This window comes from Zonotrichia leucophrys, chromosome 19, assembly GCF_028769735.1.
Source record: "Zonotrichia leucophrys gambelii isolate GWCS_2022_RI chromosome 19, RI_Zleu_2.0, whole genome shotgun sequence".
NCBI lineage: Eukaryota > Metazoa > Chordata > Aves > Passeriformes > Passerellidae > Zonotrichia > Zonotrichia leucophrys.
This window is the reverse complement of record NC_088188.1, coordinates 9,925,638-9,942,550: the sequence shown is the minus strand read 5'-3', so window position 1 is coordinate 9,942,550 and position 16,913 is coordinate 9,925,638. Positions and strand designations below refer to the sequence as shown.

The 16,913-nt window shown below is 47.4% G+C and overlaps 2 long non-coding RNA genes across 2 annotated transcripts; both read right to left on the bottom strand.

Moving 5' to 3' along the window:
- Positions 1-888: 888 nt before the first annotated feature.
- Positions 889-4,543, bottom strand: LOC135455663 (uncharacterized). Its single transcript, XR_010442372.1, has 3 exons — positions 4,457-4,543; positions 2,684-2,875; positions 889-1,200 (listed from the first exon to the last, which is right to left on the bottom strand). It is a non-coding gene; the product is annotated as an uncharacterized LOC135455663 (long non-coding RNA).
- A 2,887-nt stretch (positions 4,544-7,430) lies between these two features.
- LOC135455990 (uncharacterized) lies at positions 7,431-16,074 on the bottom strand. Its single transcript, XR_010442445.1, has 3 exons — positions 16,024-16,074; positions 8,243-8,288; positions 7,431-8,147 (listed from the first exon to the last, which is right to left on the bottom strand). It is a non-coding gene; the product is annotated as an uncharacterized LOC135455990 (long non-coding RNA).
- Positions 16,075-16,913: the final 839 nt, after the last annotated feature.

Sequence of the window (16,913 nt, the reverse complement as noted above, 5' to 3'; positions counted from 1 at the left end):
ATATTCATGAGCCACCCCCACTTACGTCATGCATATGTATAAATCTATTTTACATAGCCACACCCCTTAGCAGAAGCCCTAATGTGGTTCTTTAGGGTGGGTTTTCACACCTGGTCTCCTTGTTCCTCGTCCCCTGCTTTTCAGCGAGCACAATATCACCATTATTGTGCCCAGCTCCTGCTTTGCCAGCCTTGCAGAGCTGGGCTGCCTCCTGCTTGCGTGTTGCATGGCTTCTGTTTGCCTGACTTCCGTCCTTTATCTGTTTCTGCAAGGCTGTGCTGTTCTGCTGCCCTTATCAGAGCCAGACGCTGCTCTGCTCTGTCCTTATCACTGCCAGGGAGCCATCCCCGGCTGCAGAGCCGCGCTCACGGTGTAACATTACTCTGAAGAAGCAATTACAGCGAGCAGAGCAAGGAACTAAAGACAGGTCACCTAAATGAACTGAGGGAAAAGTACATGAGAAAACAAGAAAATGTCTTCATCACTTTTCAGGCTTCAAATTGGAAAAACAGGGATCAATACAGCAGAACTTCATTTAATGGTGTGAAAAACAATCCACCCCAAGACAGGCAGGAATCACTTATTGCAAAACAAACAGGCCAATTAGGGCTGGGCAGGGCACGGTGGGACACCGGCACTGGGGCCATTCCTGCAGCCCTGAGAGGGCCCACAAGGGATGGATGCACCAGGGAAAGCTGCTCTGAGGCTTTAAATCAAAATATCCCCAAAATGGGCAGCCTGGCTGCATTTTGCTGAATTTTCTCACCTTGTTTTTACATCCATGCTCCTTCCCACTCAGTTTGAAACACTGGGCAGCTCTGGCTGGTGCAAGCACTGACTCCTGGGCTGGGAGATGGAACAGAACCTCTCCCTGATACTCAGCATAAACCTCTGGCAGTGTGAAGCCATTCCCTCCTGTCCTCTCCCTCCAGGCTCTTGTAAACCCTCTCTCCATCTTTTTCATCAGCTCCTTCAGGTGCTGAAAAGTCACAATTAGGTCACCCTGAAGTATTTATGGCTTTAAAACCTTTGGTGTCAGCGTCCAGACGCCTCAGACCCCCTCCTGCAGAGTGACTGTTCCTGCACTGGGAAGTTTCCTCTTCTCTGGAGAAGCAGCAGCTCTGCTCTCAGGACACCCGAACACAGACATCTGCCACGGGAGCATTTTATTGCTTTTCCTGTCATTGCCACTGCCAGGCCCTGGAGCAGATTAAACAGATTAATAGAAGTGATGTAGAGGGAGTGTAAAACCCACCAGGCTCCGCTGTGGGCCAAGGGAAACGGGGAAAGGAGGGTGGAGCTGACATTTGCAGGAGTAACCTCATGTCATTAAAACAAATTTGGCATGAGGGGAAAATATGTTTGCTTTGCACTTCCTAATGGCTACAAGAGCATATTCAAAATCAAATATTTGTAAGGCAGTAAGTCAGTGGTTTTTCAGTGTTTTCTCCTCCCCTTTGTCAGTCAAACATGGTCCCTGCATTGCTGTGTCACAGGGCTGCTGCTTTTAAAGTACATGAGAATGCAGAGTGGACATCAGCTCTAAATCTTAAAATCTAACTGGGAATTTATATTTGTCTTCAGGAAAATAATCAGCCCCAAAACTCTGGATGCATTTCCAGAAAACTGCTACACACTGCAATTTTTCTCTCTTTTTTCCCTTTTCTGACGAAACATTGGTTGTATTTTCTCCTTTTATTTATTGGAGTGCTAAATGGATTATTTCAGCAATAAATCAGGCCCTTTCATTACATTTTTAAGGTGTTGTCACTGTTATGAAGTACAGTGTGCCATCAAAATTAAGCTCAGATTGCATTACCACCTATTTTATAGGTAGAGAATTACTTGATGGATTTTTTTTCCAGCAGTCTAAGCACTTTGTGTCTTCTCTTCCAAGCCCAACTATCTCCCTAGTTCCACTGGCATTTTCCTTCACAAACGTTGAAATCCTCATGCACATTCTCTCCCAAATACCTTAGTTTTAAAACAGAGGGATGATATTTCTTTTAGCCCAGACTATCCATGTAAAGCATAGGGAATTCAGGGGTGGGAAGAACCTGAGCCCCCATTACAAACCTGGAGCAAAGCAGCTCTTCTGTGAAACCCTACAGCTGGAAGGGGCTGCTCCACTAGAACCACTGGAATCTGAGATTAAAGTTTTACAAAAGGTGTCCTGAATGGCACCTTTATGATATTATATTTAATATATAAATATATTATATTTAATATATAAAATATAACTGCTGTCAGGTGTAAAGAAAGGGATCCACCATGCACCCAGGATGCTGCTCCATGCCCACATTGTGCTGGGACAAGGCTGAGCTGCACAGGCCAGACCAGGTGAGCAGGATTTTGGGTCACACAGGTTAAATTCACACCACTGACTCTAGCCCCCTTTTCCCAGAGCTGCCATCCCGCTGGGTTTAAGGGGGCACTTCAGAGAAGAATTTCTTGTAAAGTTTCAAAGCAATAAACTTTTCAGCATTCCTCCTCCATGCCTTGCCATTTAAATTGACACTAACATTTTTGCCAGGAGTTTTAGAATCCAGAATGTCCCAAAAGAAATTAATAAAGAGTGTCTCACCTGAAAATTATACAACCCCCTCCAACCTCCACCGTGCCTGTTCCTCCCGCACCCCCCTGATGTACACTGGGAGCAATCCAAAGAAATTAGTGACATTACCCTCTGGTAGCCTGGTGACACTTATGTTCCAATCTTCAGAAAAGTGACTGCAAATCTGGCTGGTGCTGCAGAAGTAATTTTAGAAAACTAGCTGCTGCACATTATGGGCGATACTTTGTGAGCTGCGTGTGTCAGTGACCCACTGCTGCATCCTCTGGCAGAGCTGCAGAGCACTTCATCCATCTTGCCTTTCTGCCAAGACAAAATCTTATGTATTATTTAAACCTTCCCTTTTTTCTCCCCCTTCCTCTGATTGTCCAGTTCAGGGACAATGTCCTGCAGCTCTGTGCAGGGCCTGGGGTCAGGGACTTGGCCCTGAGCTCCCTCTGAGCGAGGTGCTGTGGCTTTGCAGGCTGCAGAACTTGGCACCTGCCAGGAAAAAGAGCAATAATTTCCTTTTAGTGCTTCAGGCTGACTCTCCCCAAGTGCCAGAGGATGACGTGAGTGCTCAGAGCTGGTGGGGAAGGGCCGGGCACCAAAAATCCCAACTATTCCCAACTCCAAAGTTTTCTTCCTCATTAAAGACAGAGCGGAGGACCAAGCTGCTCAAGGAGTTAAATGTATTAAGCAATTTACAATTAATATAGAACTCATTCCAGAGATATCTACTAGAGAGTACAACAGGGCAATTAACCCACTAATACACTAGGCTATTACATCGCTATGTCTCTTATTTTAGCCTGAGGTGATTTGAAACGCATTGGATTAAAGGATATTACAGGAGATAGCATGAAAAATAGCTTAATGTAATGAGCCATCCCGTGATGTCTGCTATTAAAGATGATTTGCAGTTGAAAACTACAACATACAGTAGTTCAGCCATTTAGAAACATGAGTGTATTTAACCCTTTTCTGGCCTGTGTGTCCCTTACTGGAGTCGGTGCAAGAGTTTCTCCCTCTCCTCCCCCTCACTTCAGATGCCTTTATCTGAGGATTATCAAATGCACCTTATTAAAGTACAATAGTATCTTTGGGAGATTGGTGCCTGAGGTTGATAGAAAACCAGTAATCTGCTAATAACTTTTAAAAATAGATCCCCGAGAGAGTAAATAGGCTATTGGACTGGAGACACGTCCCCGAAATGGGAACTTGTAACAAATTTCTCTGCTAGCCTGAGGCCTGTCATATCAGTTCCAAACGGTGACCCAGGCACAGCTGGGAAACAAAAGCACCTTATCTTAAAATCTATAACTGCACAGAAGCAGCAGCAGCCAGGGAGGGGAGGGCGAGCAGCTGGAAAAGTTCCTGCCATGGAGGTTGCTGGCTCCAGTTCCCAGGAAAAATCACAGTGCTGGGAAAGCAGTTTCCACCTGGACAGTGTGCATTTCTCTTTCTCTCATTTCTGTGCCTTCCTCCCCGGCTGGAATCGCAGGGAAATCATTGAATTTGTGCTGTCAGGCGTGATGGGTTTTGTCTGTGAGACAGGTGAGGCTCTGCATACCCCAGGCACAGGCTCTCTCTCTAACAACCCCATTTACACAGAAATAGAGGTGAACAAAACTGGCACTTATTTTCCCACCAGAAAAAGGGAGGGTTGTTTCCCCACGTCTCCTGTGGAAAAGTTTTTCTTCTACAAACAAGAAAGAAAAAAAAAACCCCATGCACCCCATTAAAGACATCCCAGGGGGACTTGGGGAAGAGCTGTACATATAAAAATATTATGAAAAGATGAATTTTCTGGGCAGATTTGCAGCTGGGTGAGGCATTTCAGAGCTGGGTTATCTCACCTGCCTCGAAAGAAACAATCCTGCAGCCACTTCTCACCTTCCCTACCTGCCATCATCTCCTTCCCCATCCCATTTTGTCACTGCAGATCTGTGGCAAATACTGGATCTCCCTTTTTTCTTTTTGTTATGTCCTGCAGCCTTCTCAGAGCAGCACATCCTCCCTGAAACCCAAATAAAAGCATTTGGTTGTAAAAATAGTATTTTTTAGGAGGATCAAATGAGGATTTTCACATTTGCATAAAAACAGAAAAACAATTAGCAGTGCAGAACAGCCTGAAGTGATTACACGTCTCTTGGAAAGCACTGAGGTAAGGCACTCTTCACACAAGGGATAACAATTGGAGGGGTGCTATCAGTACTGCTCCTTCTCTTAAAAAAACATGTGAAGAATGGGGAAAAGAAGGGGAAAACAAAAAATAAACAAACAAAAAGCACTTTCAGGCTGAGATTCTCCTGGACCTGAGCTGACACATTGCTGCACCGAAATGGAAAGAGAAGACAAGAAAAGAATCCATTCCCCAGCTGACCTCCCTCTGCATCCAGCATTTTAAGCAGAGGGTGGTGCTTCCCACAGACCTTTCTGCAGGGGGAGGTGGTGCTGGGGCCCTCTTCTAATCACAGAACTTGTCATTGTCACTTTGGTGCCAGCAGGTGCCAGGAGCAGCGCCCAGGCTGCCCGTGCAGCTCGATAGGAGCGCTGCTGTCCATCCCCTGCTCCCAGGTGCCACACAAACCTGTCACTGCTCATTCCCATCCCGGCCAGGCAGTGATGTGGGGGAAAGGGAGAGGATGACCAGGGCTCTCTGACCTTTTCTCCTCCAATTTGGCTGCCGTGCTGGGCGGGAAGGGGGTGGCAATCACAGTACGTGGAACCGACAGGCTCATCTGGGTGTCACGGGCTGACGGCGGCAGTGGCAGTGTCACCCTGCACGGGGACACCCTGTCACTCTGGTGGGAGCAGGGCTGTGCTGGGAGCAGCTCTGAGCCTTCCCTCTGCACCCCACTGCTGGCCAGGACAGGATTGTTTAATTGTCAGCACGTTCATCAACTCTTGCTGCTCTGTGCATTGTTCTTTTCCGAGGGGATTCGTTGTCTGCTGGCAAAACTCCTCCTGGAGGGGTAAAACTGAGATCTATGCACCACTTTGTAAATCAAAATGAGGATCTGAGATGGGGAAACTGAGGCACAGACAGCTAATGGAGATTTCCCAATGCCATGCCCTGCTCCCTCCAAGGCTGTCCTGCAGCCTGCGGATGGACAGATGGACACCCAGAGACAACCCCTGTCCTGTGCCTGCCTGTCCTACAGCCACAGGATGGACAGATGGACACCCAGGGACAACCCCTGTCCTGTGCCTGCCTGTCCTGCAGCCAGGGGATGGACAGATGGACACCCAGGGACAACCCCTGCCCTGCAATGCCCACCCTGTGCCACCCCCAGAGCTGCCCCAGCTGTGCCCACCCCACAGAGGGAAGAGCAGAGGTGTCAGTGGCCCCACAGTGCTGTCCCCAGCTCCTCCTGGTCCCTGCCATGAGGGGAGCAGAGCACCCAGCCAGTTCCACAAGGAGCCAGCCCAAGGCACTGCTAGCATGGTGATCAGCAGAGCAGTTAATTAGCACAAATTCCAGCAGTAAAAATGGCCAGACAGGAGCACTCAGACAGCAGCATCTCTTACCAGGTCAATCCCGAGCTTCCAAACTCTTCTGTGCCTTCAGGTCCTGGGATGCCCCTCAGTGTCCTTGGTGTGGCTGATGCTGAGCACAGATTTTGGCCACGGGGGCTGAGCCTGCTGCAGGCAAAGCTCTGGAGCTGCCCTGGCACAGCTCAGCCCTGGCACCACAACCCCCCCAGGCCTGCCCAAAGCCTCTGCCCTGCCCTTGGATGGGCACTGCAATTCCCATCCCTCCAGGCAGCTCCTCCAGCTGGCAAACACACCTGGGCTTGGGAGGGGATGGGGTATGGAGAGCCAGACACCACATTACAGGGGATTTTTGCATTTCCTCAGTCCCAAAGCATCAAACCCCACACAAACCAGCAATGAGCAGCCATGGCATCTCTGGAGTTCCAGGTGAGAGATGCAGGAGTGAATATTCCTGCTTGGCATGAGGCAAACCAGCTGAATTCCCCAATGCTTGACTGGAAAAGTGCAGGAAGGCAAAGGGGGAGAGGGGAGAGAAGTGAGGGAGAAGGGTTTGTACAGAAAACTCCCTTTTTGGAGGGTAGGAGGGATATTAGTTGGTAACAGCAAGAGCAGAGATTTTTGCACTCCTATAAATCATTATTACTGGATGTCCCTGAGGGGATGAGAAGAATGAATCAGTTACACGCACACACAATGCCAAACTTTTAGATGGAGAGAAAAAAAAGAGAAAGAAGAGAGGGAAGAAAAAGGAGAAAAGAAGAGAGAAGGAAAAAGGGGGGACATAAAAAGGAAAATAAAATATAAAAGATGGGGGAAAAAAATAAGATAAAAAGAGGAAATAGGAAAAACAGAAGAGGAAAATAGAAATGAGAGAGAAAGAAGAGAAAAAAGTGAAAGAAAAGGAGACAAAGGCAGGAAAAAAGGGAGGAAAAGGGAGAGAGAACAAAAGCCAAAGGAGAAGGAGGAAAAGGACAGGAAGAATGAGAAGAAGAGAATGAATGAACTTTGGAAGCAATTTATAATTCCTTTCACTTACATCACGAATTGAACATGCAAAAAAAAAAAAATAAAAAAAGAAGGAAAAAAAAAAAGGAAGGAGGAAGGGAAAAATATTCAGCCTAGCATGCAGATTATCATTTGAAAAGATTCTGTTGCCATGTTTTTGTCCCTGGGTGATGAAAATGAAATTGTCTGATGTGTGCGCCGTGTTAGATTTACCTTTGCAGGGTTCACCCACAATCAGTAGAGAGGGGTCATGCCACAATATGTCATCTCACAGCTCCATCACACCAACTCCAATTTATACGAGGAGGTATTATGCATTTCAAAGGAACCCCCTGCGCGTGGCTCTTGTTACTGATCTATATCACAGCTCAGCTGAGGGAAGATTAGTTCTGCTGCAAGGGCAACCAGACTTATTTGTTTATGATTATATTCTCCTTAAAGACGCACCATTCCTTTTTTTTTTTTTTTATGTCTAATTTAAAGTGTGCATTAAAGGGGCTGGGGAGGGGGTGGGATGTAAAAGGTGAGAGAATTCTGCACTCTCCCACAAGGAAACCTAATAGTCTTAGTCTCCCATGCATCCTGCTCATTAAAAAAAAAAAAAAAAATCTCCATTTAAATGCAAATTTGAGTTTTAGCTGGGGACTCCCCCAAAAGCCTCTCTCGGAAGCACCAGGGAAATAGGATTCAGAAGCTAAAATGGCTGACAGCAGTGGAACGCCCGTGGAAAACGCTTCCCATCATCCGAATCCCCTGGTCCTGCTCGCCGCCGGTGCCCTCGGGCAGGGCTGGGGCAGCAGCGCTCCCCTCCCGTTCCACCCCGGGCAAACGCCATGAAACTCCCGAAATCAGCCTCGAAACTCCCAAAATCAGCCTCGAAACTCCTCGTTGCTGCTTCCAGCATCGCCTTCCAGCTCCTGCCCGCTGCTGCTCCATCAGCGCTTTCCCACCGAGCAGCGATCGGCGTGCGGGGATGTGCGAGGCTGCTCCCTCCCCATCCCCAGCGTGCCTCGGATTTTGGGGACACCCAGGATGTCACAGACAAGCTGGCACTGATTCGGGTTTAGGGGGAGCCCTGTAACCCTGGTGGCTTTAAAAAAAAAAAAAAAATCAGTGAATTCTAAAAAGTTTTTCCCCATTTGTTTGGTGGGGAAAGATGCAGAGGGAAAGGATGGTGGTACCCACCTGGTGCCTGCCTGCACTGGGAGATGCCCACAGCTGTCAGGCAGCCCTGGAGGAAAAATAACCATAAAAACTAACTAAATAACTAACTGACTAAAAAAAACTATAAAAACAGAGTCAGGGCTTTCTAAACCAAATAAAAAAAGGGGAGGTGGGATGAGAGAGGTGTCCTTTCTCAGAGTGGGAGGGTGTTCTCCTCCCCAGCAGGGTTTGTGCCGAGCTCTGGTGCACAAACATTTGTGCTGCTTTCACTCCCCTGCCCCGATTAAGGAATTGCTGGTCATGATACACACAGCCAGTCCCAGCCAGGAAATAAATGGGGACAGCAGGAGCAGAGACACCGAGGTGCTGCTCTGCCCCCATCTCCCAGCACCTGCAGCCCTGGGGACGAGCAGATCCACTGGGATTCTCCAGGAGCAGAGATGGGCACACACCTCCAGCTTTCCTTAGTGTTTTGCCAAATCCATGCAGAATCAGAAGCATTGGTTTCCAATTCTCATCAGCCATGTTCATCAGGAGTAGGAGGATGGCACTGACCCATCTCCCTTTGCAGTGCTGGTGGCACACAGGGACAACACACAAACAGATGAATGGAGGTAGAAGAAAATGAGCATGTTAATTAGGGGTGAATTGGCTCATATTCCATTGGAAATTTATGAAATGTATCCTGCATTTCTGTGGCATTTCCCCTGACCCCAGGTGTGAGCAGCAGGGTGGCTGTGGTACCCACAGGGACCCCACCCCAAAATGCTGCTGGTCCTGCAGCAGCTCCCTCTCACCCCCAGGGTCTGATCCTGCTGGGGAACACCTGGAAAAGCTCTGGCATCACCAAACCCCTCTGCACTGACACCAACAGCCACGCTGGGCAAGGAGCTCCCAGCTGCTCCAAGCGTTAAACATTTCCTGCCCGAGTGCAAAATGCTCACAGTGCAGCTCCTGGAGCTCCTTCCTGTGCCAGATTCACCAGAGAAAGGGAAAAGTGCAAAATCCTCACAGTGCAGCTCCTGGAGCTTCTCCCTGTGCCAGATTCACCAGAGAAAGGGAAAAGTGCAAAATGCCACAGTGCAGCTCTGGAGCTCCTTCTGTGCCAGATTCACCAGAGAAAGGGAAAAGTGCAAAATGCTCACAATGCAGCTCCTGGAGCTCCTTCCTGTGCCAGATTCACCAGAGAAGGAGAACCCAAGATGCCAAGGGCCTGGCACTGCCATGGCATCACTTCCAACACCCAGGCAGGAGCTGAGAGCCTGGGGCACCCAACCAGTTGCCCATCCCTGGTTTTCCATCAGCTCCTCCTGGGAAAAGAGCCAACCTTCCCTCTCCCTGCCATTTCCTCCCTTGTTCTTCGTAAAAACCACACTCATTTCACTACTTTGAAAGCACATAATATGATGGGTGAAAACAATTAAATGAAATAGACTGGTAATACCCATGGGAAAACATTTTTAGATATGATATTACAATCTTGTTTCAAAATTGGATTTTGCCAAGAGGAAATACAGTTTATTATAAAACACATTTTCTTTTAATTTAATTATATAGTCTTTGGCTTCAGAGAAGGGATGCTTAAATCAGACCCATTTAATTTTCAAGTGTATTCACCCATCACCTAGGGCAAATTGGTTTAAATTAGTAGGTGACTATATAAGTTCTAGATATGTGTCAGACAAAAATTTATCTGCAAACTCCATATAAAAGACTATCTACAGCAGCAGCAGAAATCACCTGGGATGAGCACACGAGTACCTGAAGAGCAGCATTTGCTCTGATTTCAGTGACACCCACTACTGATCTGGGATTATTTTTTATCTTTGTTAATGTTTCGCCAGGCCAGTCCATCACCCTGCCCGTCTGCAGCGTGCCAATAAAACCTGATGACCTGCAGTTAGATTCCACCAGGGGCATTAAATCCCCATAAGGAAGGGGAGCAGGTCCTGCTGAGGCTGCTCCCTGGCAGAGATTGCATTTCCAGCCCTGGTTTGTTCCATTGCTCTGCTCCATCCCTCACACAGCCCAGCCTGGCCAGAACCAGCCCAGATCCCTCCCATCCCACTCCTGCTCACCCAGGCCAAGGTTAGACTGCTTTGGAAGTGATTTCAGAGCAAACCCCTCCAAACCCAGCAGCTCCTTGGGGTTTGCTGAGGATCACCCTGCAGAATTCATCCCCCCAGGTCTGCGCCCTCCCTGTGACAGCACCAGCATCAGGCACAGCGACCTCACCCCAAATAAAGCACAAAAAGCAGAGTTCCTGCCCCTGCACCTGGGCCAGGAGCTCAGCCAGCATCAGGAGGCACAAAACGAAAGCAATACCAAAACTGAGTTCAGTTGTTAAATCCTCTCAGGGCTGTTTTAACAAACAGCAACAAAATCTGCATGACAATTCTCATGCCAGGCAGCGAGCCTGTGAAAGCCAAAGCCAGTGGAAGATCCTGATGCCACAGCACATATATAAAAATATAAATATATACATGCACCAGTGCAGGGAAATTCTGGAAAGGTGAGTTGAAAGTGTTTGCTAAAGGCAAATGCTTACTGAATTCCACCAAAACATTATTTACCAAAATAATTAATTTTAAACCACAGCTCACAAACCCAGAATTGCAGGCAGCATCTCCACCCTGCATTCCCTATATTGCAAATCAGGTGAGGAGCTGCAGGAGCTCTGCCCAGAGCACTGCTGGATTCCCCATTCCCAGGGAGATTTAAAGGGTAAATGTGGCACCTGGGACATGGTTGAGTGTGGGGGAATGGCTGGATTTGATGGTTTTAAACATTTTCCAGCCTAAATGATCCTGGGGTTTTCCATACAGGTGTAGTGGTGAACATGGGGATGGTGCTGGGTTGATTTTTGGATGCGATGATCTCAAAGATCTTTAACAATTAACAACCTTAACAATTCCATGATTCTATGGGTATTCCCTGAATAAATAGGAATATTTCAACAGGTGTTGCACACCCACTTCCTTCTGGCTCTTTGATGCTCCCCCCCTTGGCCGCCCAATTTGGGGAGGTGCCCAATGCATCCCTCAGGACCCAACCCCAAACCCACCCGGCCCTGCCAGCCCCAAAATGCAGATGCACTCCAAGTGTGATGCAAACACATGATCTCAGCCATGTCTGGCAAATAAACATTACAAGGGGCTGTTTCAAATCTTTGTAGTAGCAAATCTCAGCACTTAACTAGTAATGCAATAAGTCCTATCAAGAGCAGGCTGAAAGGTGGAATAAATTTCCTGGAGAACAATGAGGGTGATGTATGCATATGACCAAGGCACAATAAAACTGTAGAATGGGAGGAAAAAAATGCATACAGTCAATACAATAAAATCAGCACAAATATAGGTTGTGTAAGCAAATAAATCTAACAATCCAAATATTTTACAACACGCTCACATGCAGAACATTTTTCCCCCCCCTCCCCAGAAATCTTAGGGTGAAAAAAAAAAAAATTAGACTGTTTTGCATCTGAGTGTATTGTAAAGGCACCAGCGGCTGTCTGCACAAATTACCATTCATCTAGGCGTTGTTGTGGAAATTTTCAAGGGATTTGCAGTAATTATATGACAAAATGCTTGCAAATCTCACTCATTGCTGAATAGAAACACACGGGTCAAAGATTGAACACTCTCAGCTTGGTAATTTGTAAATGTCAATCAGACGGGGGCCACGGGAGGCACACAGGCGTAAGCACTGAAAGGCACAGCGACGCCGTAGCAACCAGAAAAAGCCTTTTCAATCCACATTATAAAAGGCACGGGATAGTTTTACTTTCCAGCTTTTTTTTTTTTCCCCTCCCTTCTCTCCCTCTCTTCTATTTTTTTTTTTTAAACAAACTGATCACCTTGCGCCCAGAGGAGGAGGAGGAAAAGGGGGGAGGAGGGAGGTAAAGAAAGGAAGGAAAAACAGTTTAAATAAAACTGGTGAGATTAAATTAACTGATACATACATTCGCAGAGGTAGATCGTTTGCTCTGTAATAAATATGGACTCCTATCTCCCCTCCTCGCAGACAGCAAGGAAAGCAAAATAAAATTAAAAGATATAACAATAAAAATTATAAATGCATTGCGGGCCCGCAGACCAAGAGCCTGTAATGAAGCTGCTGCTGCTGCAAGGGGGGAAGCTCCTTATCTCTGGGGATCATAAACAGGGAGAGGCAGCAGGGTGAGGGGCCAAAATCCCCCTCCCAAACTGCAGGGACACGGGGAAAAGTCAACTCCATCCTTTGCTGTTCTCCTGAAAGTGGAACTCGGGATGAAATTGGTCCCAGATGTACAATTGGGAAAATCCTGGTGTCTCCCACTGCCCCGGGGATGCTCTAAAGGCAGATTTGCCTCCGGGGAGAGAGAGCATCTCCTCCTCTCCTCAGGGGCTGTTCCTGACACAAGGACAACTCAGGAACTCGGGAATTCAGGAATTTGGGTGTAAGATTTAGTGCAATACAACATTTGGGAATTGGGGAATTCAGGATTTCGGGAATTGGGGAACTGGGGAATTCAGGATTTCGGGAGCTCAGGAATTTGGAAGTGGGTTGGGGAACCCAGGATTTTGGGTGTAAAATTTAGTGCAATACAACATTTGGGAACTGGAGAATTCAGGATTTTAGGAATTCAGGATTTCAGGAGCTCAGGAATTGGGGAATTCAGGAATTCAGGATTTCGGGAACTCAGGAATTAGGGAATTCATATTTGGGAATTCAGTCCCAAACTTTCCCCTTCCCCTCCTTTCCCTGCTGTGACACCAGGGCCAGCCCAGGCTCCTCATCACTCCCAATTTTGGTAAATTCAGCGTCATTTTGGGTGAGTTCCAGGCACACAAGGAAGCAGAGAGGATTTTCCATGTGCCCACAGTGAGGGGACATGGGGAGGATGTGACACCAAAACCCCTGAGAGCCCCCAAAACATTGAAATGGGGCTTTGGTGCAGGAACAGAACGGTTACAGCAAATAGAGCACAAGGTTAGTGCAGAAATGGGAGAAACCCCACAGACCCTGTCAATGCCCAGGGAATTCTACTCTCACCCCCCTCTCCATCCCTTCCCTCAATCCCAAATTCACCCCACACAGTCTGAGCTCAGCCTGGAGCTGATTCCTCATTTTCCAGGGGAGGTTTGAGAATCCCAGACTGGTCTGGGGTTGGAGGGCTTAAAACTCCTGGACAAGAGAACCTTGCACAGGTGACCCAGAGCTGCACCAGCCTGGGCTCCAGCTCTGATGGCCCTGGCACTGCCACCAGCCCCACCCTCCACGGGATTTAATCAATCTGAGCAAAATTATGAAGTGCCATAAAGCCACAGGTCTCATAAAAAGTATAATAAAATTGAGAAAAGCTATTAAGTTATAAATACAACCAATACATGCAGCGTCACTCAGATGGCAGAAACTGGCCATAAAATAAAGTCATTTTAAGCCATTATTCCACAAGTTACCAAGTGTTTTAATTCAGCAGCCACACGTCCCTTTATGGCACCCAGTCCCATTGTCTGTACAGAGCTTTACAGCTTCCACCTCCCTGTACAGCTAAAAATGCTCCTGCCCTTATAGGAAATGCAGGAAAAAGGATTTGGGGCCTCTTCCAGGTTCTCATCGAGAAGTTGTGGGGATCTCCTGGTGATTTCTCTTATTTAACCAACTCCCAAAGTACCTGGCACAGGCAGAAAACACCTCTGCAGTTATTGCAGGATACAGCAGAAAGAGGGAAATAGAGGGACTCCTGCAGCCAAAATCCTGTGTTTTTACTGAAATCAGTGATGAAATTTGAATTTTGAGCTGCAGCATCAGGCTCCAAATAAATATTTCTTCTTTTAAGTTATTCTAAACACACCTGCATCCATTGAAAACAAATTATTCTCTAATAAGTAAGAGTTGTATTCATTTCTTAAAAATACATCATATATAAAAATAAATAAAAATGTAAATATATGCACCAAGGATTTACAGTGCAGGTGTATTTCATTTTCCTCCCTCAATTTAAATATTTGCTTATCACCCTCCCAACTGCTGTAGAACAATTTCCTCTCTTTATTTCCTCTAAGGGTCCTGTACATTATGAATATTCATTGAAATAATTAAGCACCCTGTTCACAGCTTGTTGTGTTTACTGTTAGTGCAATAAAACCCAAACAGGTTAATGATGATCTTTAATTTGGGAATTTAATATTATTTCACCTCTGTATCTGTGAAAAGTTTAACTTCCCCTTTAAGCCTCATCAATTTAGGGAAAATAAGTAACCACCATAAAAAGCCACTGCAGGCTCAGAGGTACAAACTCCTGTGGTTTTGTCTGCTGAATTTCTCATTTCAGCTCCAGCACTGGAGGAAAACTGAGGTGTGGGGTTTTTTATTTTTGTCAGAATTGTTCACATCACAGTGGTTTTAGTGCAGCTGGTCAGTGGAAAGCAAAAACACCTTTGGGATGCAGCAGCCATTGGGAAAATGCATTTATCAAAGATCCTGGTGGGGAGGAGTGGAATCTGTGGGTGCAGAGGGCAGGTTCACCCACAGGAGCCCCCCAAGGCAGGGCTGGCACTCCCTAATTAACCCTTAATCAGCCCCATTAGCTGTGCGGAGCAGGAGCCAGGGCCCTGCAGCCAGAGCAGCACAAATCAGGGGGGTTTATGAGGATTGCTCACATTAATTTCATCCTTTATAGGCAATAAACCTTTGCTGCTTCATTACTGGGCACTGCTCGGATTTAGAGGAGATTTTCAGGGTGCAGGAGGGGACCAGGGCTGGGGCCAGCATGGGCACAAGGACACGGCCAGCACTGAGCCCTGGCACTGCTCACAGCCTCCTGCACACCCCAGAAATTTTTTTAATATTTTTAGGAAGGCTGTGCTGGCCTGGTGAATCCTCTCCTTTCACCCCAGAGCTGCCACAGCTCCCTGGGGGTCTGCACCTTTTCCAGGACCCCTGGCTTGTGGCCACCCCACAGCCTTGACAAACCTCATTTTATTTATTTATTAATGCTCTAACAGCGAGGAAAAGCAGGCACTGTTAGCCCAGACAGAAATTACAGAGCAAAATCTCCAGCTGCAAAAAATGATACAAAAAGGGCCAAGGTGGGAAATAAAGGAGAAAAGGGAGAGCTCTGCCCAGGACTGAGCAGCACCAGCCTGGCTGGAACCTCTCCCTTGAACACTGCAGAAATATCATTCTCAGAGCTACCTGAAGCTTTATTTAATGCAATGAAAGCCCATTTTCGATGGGAATTAGCCCTGGAAGAGATGGCCATTAGGAAATAGTGATGCCCAGCTCAGCCCCCTGGACCAGGGAGCTCCCAAACACCTGCACAGCTCCAGGGGGCTGATGCCTCTCTGCCAGAGCGGGGCTTGCTGGATAAACAATTCACAAAATGTCTAATTTAGCCCTGAAATTAACAGGGGGCTCAGTGCTTACACCAGCTAAGCAGCGTTTCCTCCACTATTCCTGGTTAATCCTCTCCTTTTTCAGGTTTTCACACAGGCCAAGCTCTTTGCCTTTTTCAAACCACTCCAAGGAAACGAGAAACTAAACCCAAACCAAACCCACATCCCCCACCCCAGCGAAAAGCACAGAGCAGGAGAAAAGCAGAGGTGTCACCTCCCTTACAGGGCTCTACGAGGCATCTCCTATTAATAGAATTTTAATAAAGTGCAGGAATTCAGGGCAAGGAGAGCAGCTGGAGCCGGGGTCTCAGAGGTATCCCTCCAGTAAAATGGCTTTTTGCAGGAAAAGAGGAGGGAGAAAGAAAAGGGGAAGGCAGTGGAACAAAACCAGGGGGGCAGAGCCCAGCCCTGCCTGAACCAAACCTGGAATTCCCTTCAGGAGGCTCCGAGCTGGGGGCAGGACATCAAAGGCAGGAGTGAACCTGAATTTCAGGAGTGAATCTGCATTTCAGGTATTTATAACCCCCACAATCCCCACCTGGAACCTGCCTGGGAATGAGGAGGTTCCCAAGGAAAACTCCCCACTCTGGTAACTGGGAGCAGCTGAGCTTCCTCAGGAGCTCTCAGGGATGGATTCAGGCACCAGTTCCTTCAGAAATCGTTGGTTTCTCTGCAGTTTTATTTCACTTTGCAGCGGTTCCAGCACACACACCCCCAGCAGCAGCCAGGGCAGATCTCTACAAGCTCCCTGGAATGTTTCTCTGTATAATACACAGAATATTTCTCCATATGTGATGGTGAATATCACTAACCCCACTTCCACAAAGCAGGGAAAGGGAGGAAAATGGAGTGAACTGCATTTTGGGGCAGTTTGGGCAGGAATTGGGGTGTTTGGGGCTGCTGGAACATCTCCTCCCACCCAGCTTTGGGCAGGCTCTAAGCAGAAATTCAGAGATCCAGAATGGATGGAGAAAAGTGGAAGGAGCCCAGGAAAGCAGCTCCCCTGTGCCATGGAAATGCCAAATCTGCTGTGTTTGTCCTTTTGAGGTGCTGCTCCCAATAAATGAGTGAGGAAAAGCTGGGATGGGGCTGGTGACAGGGACCAGGGCTCCTTGCAGGGACAGTGACACCAGGGCTGTGCCACCCCCTGTCCCCCAGGGCTCCTCTGCCCCTCCCCTGTCAGCTCACAGGGCTCCAAAAGGAGAAACTTCCAGCACCATTTCCAAACTCTGCACCAGCGCCAGGAGTTTATTCTGTGAGTTCCCATTTTGGGAATAATAATTTTGTTTTTTATGGGGCAAACAATAACATGT